The sequence below is a fragment of the Sphaeramia orbicularis genome, chromosome 6 (assembly GCF_902148855.1).
Source record: "Sphaeramia orbicularis chromosome 6, fSphaOr1.1, whole genome shotgun sequence".
Classification (NCBI taxonomy): domain Eukaryota; kingdom Metazoa; phylum Chordata; class Actinopteri; order Kurtiformes; family Apogonidae; genus Sphaeramia; species Sphaeramia orbicularis.
In genome coordinates this window covers 7,777,495-7,783,774 of record NC_043962.1, presented here as the reverse complement: position 1 = coordinate 7,783,774, position 6,280 = coordinate 7,777,495, and the positions used below count along the sequence as shown (strand labels likewise).

The window sequence follows — 6,280 nt, the reverse complement described above, 5'->3', positions numbered from 1 at the left end:
AGATTCCATCCATACGTCTACACTACAAACATACATAATACACTGAACTAACAACACATGTATAAGGATAATATGAACATGTAACTCAGACAAAAGTTATAGCAAGGTTTATTATTAGAGAATTCAGTGTAGATGTTTTAAACTCTACTACATGAAACATGAAAATACATGAGTTACATGGAAAAGTTCACTTAAATATTAGAATAAATGGTGAAAAATTAGTTAAGAAAAGTTAGACTTAGAGAAAAACTCATTTGGAAGTCGCCACAAAAGTAATTCTGGGCCTTTAAGGGTTTATTTTTTTCCATGTTTTCGCTTTAACCAAATCTACCACGATCAGAAATGCGTTGGATCTTCGTTCAGACTTCCGTCGGATCAGAAACTGGCCTGGTACGCCATCAGGTACCCGTCGTTGTACATGTAGATCTGTTTGTCTACTGGGTTGTAGCTCACACTGGCCACGCCCTTCACCACCTTCTCCAGGGGCAGGGCCAGAGTGTTGTCCTCGCGGCCGGTGGCGGTGTCGAAGGCGTAGAACACCTCCTCCAGGCCGTCATCCACGAACGGGTGGCGTACATGACGCCGCACACCATGAAGGCGCTGGTGACCGCCTTCTTGAACACCCTGGTCTCCCAGGTCTGGGACACGTTCAGCGACTCGGCACGATCGTCCCAAACCAAACGACTCACCACCAGGTTACCATGGTTACCGACAGTGGCATAGATGGCCCACAGCCCGGTTTCATCCACCTCCACGTCCACGTCGCTATTGGCCCGACAGTCGTAGTAACAGTACGGGAACTTGTTGTTGAAGCCGACGCCGGTGCCAGGAAGCGTCACCCGTTTGACGTTGTTGGTTTTCAGGTCGTAGCGGCAGATGTCTGCGGAGCGGTAGCAGTGGTAGAACAGGGCGTCACCGTACAGGACAGCACTGGGGCCTTCGACGGCGTTGGTGTGGGTTTGGGATGGGGCCAAGGTGAAGTCCCTCTGTTCCTGGACTGCATGAAGTCCTCGTATGTGGGTAAACGCGGAAGGTGTTCCCCAGATGTTGCTGTTGAGCAGAGACAGGACCCAGTAGGTGTCCGGTTGGTCCACCCCGTCCCTCTGCGCCTGTTTACCCCAAGAACCCGAAATGTAGCTCTTCCCATAAGGACTGACCTTGGTCACAACGGGTTCACTGATGCTTTTGATCAGACCCTTCAGGCAGTACATGTGATGACCTGGAAACACAGCAGGAGGTCCAAGCAGTCCAGGAATTAGACTGAGCCCATTTACATGACCAGAACAATCCCATAACTGTTAGCAATCAGTTAAAATTTAGTAAAAACAAAGCAAAGATGGTTAACACAAACCATAATTTGGTAAAACTAGTCTAAAACACTGTAAAACCAAACTTTTGACTTTGACTACGTCTGTCACTTGTGTTTTCTCCAGTTTCATAGTTTTTCCACATGTTCAGGTGTAGCAGAACTAAATAAATCAGATAAACCTGTACATGCATGAAGACATGGGAGGACTGGGGACAAACCCAGGTGTGTTAATCTGATTTATTATAATCAGATTACTGCTGTTATCCAATCAAACAGATCAGATTAGACTGTTTATATGATCAGTACTAATCAGATATTGATCGAGTATCAGAGTGGATAATCTGAGTAACTTTTACCTGTGAAGTCTGAGGGGATTGACCTGCAGGACTCAGCGCTGTTCTTCAAATATCGCAGTTTCTCCTTAAACATCTTCATGTTTATTACGTCCATTCCTCTGCATACTGTCCACTTTTTTACGTAGTTTACCCACCTATCATCAAACACAAGAACATATCTAAGACAAGTAAAACTTATAAAGAAAAATGGCATAAAAATATTAATTATAGCCTGTCATAAGTACTAAGTACTCATTTTTGTGTACTTCTTGGACAGTTTTCTAACTTCTTGTTTTTGCGTACCTCTTTGGGCAGTTTTGTAAGTACTCATTTTTGTGTACCTCTTTGGACAATTTTCTAACTTTGTGTTTTTGTGTACCTCTTCAGAATGTTTTAGAAGTACTGTTTTTGCATACCTCTTTGGACAGTTTATAAGTACTTGTTTTTTGTGTACCTCTTCGGACAATTTCAGAAGTACTTGTTTCTGCGTACCTCTTTGGACAGTTTTAGAAGTACTCATTTTGTGTACCTCGTTGGACTATTTTCTAACTTCTCATTTTTGCATACCTCTTCGGACAGTTTTGTAAGTACCAGTTTTTGCGTACGTCTTGGTACCGTTTCAGAAGTACTTGTTTTTGCATACCTTGTTGGACAGTTTTCTAACTTCTCGTTTTTGCGTACCTCTTTGGACAGTTGGAGCGTTTGCGCGGTGTTGAACTTGTCGTGGATGCTGCCGACGTTGGTTTCCAGGACACTGAGCTCGGAGCTCAGCAGGCGTAAAGACAAGGTGGAGTACAGGCCCTGGTCGTGGAGGTAAAGGTAAGGCTGCAGACGGGCCGTCATGTTGCTAATCTGATCCTGGATCTGAGGAAGACGCAGCTGCGACAACACCACCTGCAAACAAAAAACACACAATCACTCCATTTATTTTAACAAAAAGACAAAGAGAGGAATTGAAGTTTGACTGGTTTGGACTAAATAAGGCTCTAGAATGTACGTCAATAAGAGATTTAGGATGTTGAACATAAACTGTGAACTGGAACAAAATGAACAAGGATTAGAATTTGGGCCCAGTTGTTTTTTGTTTTGGGCTCTTTTTTTCTAACTCAGTCCAGCTGCTTTTTTGACACCTGGTTTGAACTCCAAAAAGCAGTTAAATGGTCAAAACTCAGCAAAAACACAGGAAACAAATAAAGGAAGATCACCACAACACTGGAAACAACAGGACAAACAAAAAAAAAAAGATGAGGAAAACAGAGTAAAAAAATAAAACCCAAACTGTCTATTTTTATATTGAGTCGGTCTCACTCACTGCTTGTGTTTGTAGAGGACCAAACATAAGGAGCAGGACAAAGGTGGTAAAATTAGGAAAAATGATCATTTAAATATTCATTCATTTTCTGAACCCGCTTTATCCTCACTAGGGTCACGGGGGTCGCTTGGAGCCTATCCCAGCTACATAGAGGCGAAGGCGGGGTACACCCTGGACAAGTCGCCAGTTCATCGCAGGGCTGAACATATAGAGACAAACAATCACTCTCACATTCACATCTATGGGCAATTTAGATTAGCCAATTAACCTATTAGTGCATGTCTTTGGATGGTGGGAGGAAGCCGGAGTACCCGGAGAGAACCCACGCAGACACGGGGAGAACATGCAAACTCCACACAGAAAGGTCCCACCCCCCGTCGACTGGTGTTGGAATCAAACCCAGGACCTTCTTGCTGTGAGGCACGAGTGCTAACCACTGCACCACCGTGTCGCCACATCATTTAAATAAAGTTAGAAAAATTTAACCACAAGCTCCAAAAAATGTCAATTAACAAAATGAACAAAGACGGGCCCAACTGAGGTCATTCATTCATTCATTCATTTTCTGAACCCGCTTTATCCTCACTAGGGGTCACGGGGGTCGCTTGGAGCCTATCCCAGCTACATAGGGGCGAAGGCAGGGTACACCCTGGACAAGTCGCCAGTTCATCGCAGGGCCCAACTGAGGTCATCTAAACCAAACTGCAACAGAACAAAACTGACCCAACCAGACAAAGAACCAAGACAGGCTTAAATAAAAAAGGACTAACCCAAATCAAACACAAGGGGGAGGCATTACACTATGAATTAAACAAAAGCATGAACTTGGTCAAAATAACATAAAAACAAATAATCATAACTAGACAAAATACTAACTGTGTGAAACCATTGTGATTTAACCAAGAATTTAAACAACTAAATTAATACAAAGAAACAAACAGTGTTTCCCCCCCTCAGTCTTGTGACTTTAGTTCCTTCCCCCGTCTTAAATACCAGCCAAGCCCTTGTGTCTGGTCTAGTGATGGGACTTCTGGCTCTTTGAAGGGAGCCGTTCACTCAGGAGCTGTTCACTGAAAGAGTCGTTCAAAAGACTGGCCCTTTATGTTTTTTGCATTATTTTGAAACACCAATGTTTAACCACTAATAGGCTATATGTGATGATTGACATTACATTTTAAAGGTGTTTAATTGGTGTGGCAGTAAATATTATCTTACCGTAAAAAAGAATAGTTGGTTCAAATGTGTGGGCTAAATACATGACATGAGAGGTGACATTAGGCAAATGCTGGAATTTGACCAAAAACATCACAGTACATTATGTGGACTAGTCTGTAGCCTAAAAATGAAGAAGAAAATAAAACATTTTCTTATGAAATAACATTTTATTCTCCTCAAAACAAGAGCAATAAATGTGTACAGAAAAAAACTGCACAAAACACCAACAGTGATTAATCACTGCAGTTACTGAAATACCTGAACTATAGTGCAATTCTCAGAACAAGAACAGTATGTTGGTAAATTGACAGGCAATCGGACACTCCCTCCTTAAAAAACAAAACAAAAAACAAAACAATGAACAGCTCCTTACAAAGGACTCGGTTCCCATCATTCATTTCAAAGAGCCGTTCAAAAGACTCGATTCGTTCGTGAACGTCACATCACTAGTCTGGTCTTTTGTCGCAACTGAAGAACAATGTGAGTAATAATTCAAACAGAACTAATATGTGTGCACCCACATTAGGATGTTTAAATAAAATACTTAAACTAAACTGTATCATGTAACCATTAACTGTAACTGAACAAACACTCATGAAACAAACCTACTAACACAAGATGGTGGCAGCAAGGGATAAACCACAGGGTCTACCCCCCATTCCACAGGTGGCAGGGGGTGTACTGAGCATGCTCAGATGTCTATGGAAAGAACGAGGTCTAGTCTATCAGCACGTTTGGAAAATGTTCTGAATATTTAGAATAAATCTACATTCAGAACAATGCCTTCAGAAACATCAGGGGTTAAAGGGTTAATGGAACAGGTCTGTTCCAGGTTAAACACAGGTTTGACCTTTTCCTGCAGACGGTTCATGGAGGTTTCACAGGTGTCGACGTCCTTCAGAACGGCCTCGAACTTCACCACAGGAAATGACCACTGACCCGAGGTCCACGTTACACATACACGAGTTTGGTTCTTCAACCCAACAAACGCTGAGGTTCAGCCACGTCCTGCAGACGAACAGCAGACAAACCCAAACAGTCACAAAGAAATGACAAAGGACAACAGGAAGTGGACATAAACATTAAATATTGACTCTTATGTTACATTGGTGTCAGTGAAGCAGAAACATGAGTCCAAATGCACGTTTGACTTCATTAGAGAAGGAACGACGTTCTAGTTTAACATGTGGTTAAAACATTGAACTAAATCAGTTTAATCATGTATTAAATGGAACTCTGACCTTAAACCAGGTCACAACACACAAATCCTAAAAGTTCATTTCGAATCAAACTTTTTACTTTATCAGGAAAATTTAGTATTCATACATATACATTATTGTAAAACCTTCCCAAATGATCTGAGTCTGATATTGTTTTTTATAGAGTTTTTGTCTTTTGGATATAAACAGAATATTCACAATATACCTGCTGCTTCTTCAATTCAACTGACACCTTTGAATTTACATTTATATCATAAAAACCAAGTGGCCTCATTGTGTGTGTGTGTGTGTGTGTGTGTGTGTGTGTGTTCACACTGAATCCGTCCACAGCTGACTGCTGCAGTTTGTCATACTTATGTATTTTTGGTCAACGAACAGACTAGTGAAAACGGCAAGTTGAAAAGACCAATACTTTTGGGAGATATCACTACTTTTGGAATACAGTAGCCTTACAATTACATTTCTATACCCAGAATGCTTTAGTGGTGCCTGCTGGACACATGCAGCACAACATGCATGAATACACAACAGCATAAAAACTACCACATCTAGAACCTGTGGATCCTCATGGGTCAATGAGCTAGTAACAACATAATTATACTATAATTTAATTTTTATTATCCCTCCGCTATCCAGGTGAGCATATTATGCACACTTTACACTTCATACAATTAAGGGTCCTATCATTTTTCACAATATGTTTTAAGCCAGAATTCAAAAGTTGTTATCTTTGTATGACCTGTTTAATTTTGACCTGTCCACTAAAATCAGAACACACATTTTTTTATTGATTTATTCTGAATATGGAAATGGTACAAGCTCCCTGACTGCTACAAATTGACTTGTTTGCCACACCATTATATAGAAATGAAAATTCAAGGAAGCAAAA

At 41.1% G+C, this 6,280-nt stretch overlaps 1 pseudogene; it reads right to left on the bottom strand.

Moving 5' to 3' along the window:
* Positions 1-343: 343 nt before the first annotated feature.
* On the bottom strand, positions 344-5,148 carry LOC115420998 (olfactomedin-4-like; annotated as a pseudogene).
* Between the last annotated feature and the right edge of the window lie 1,132 nt (positions 5,149-6,280).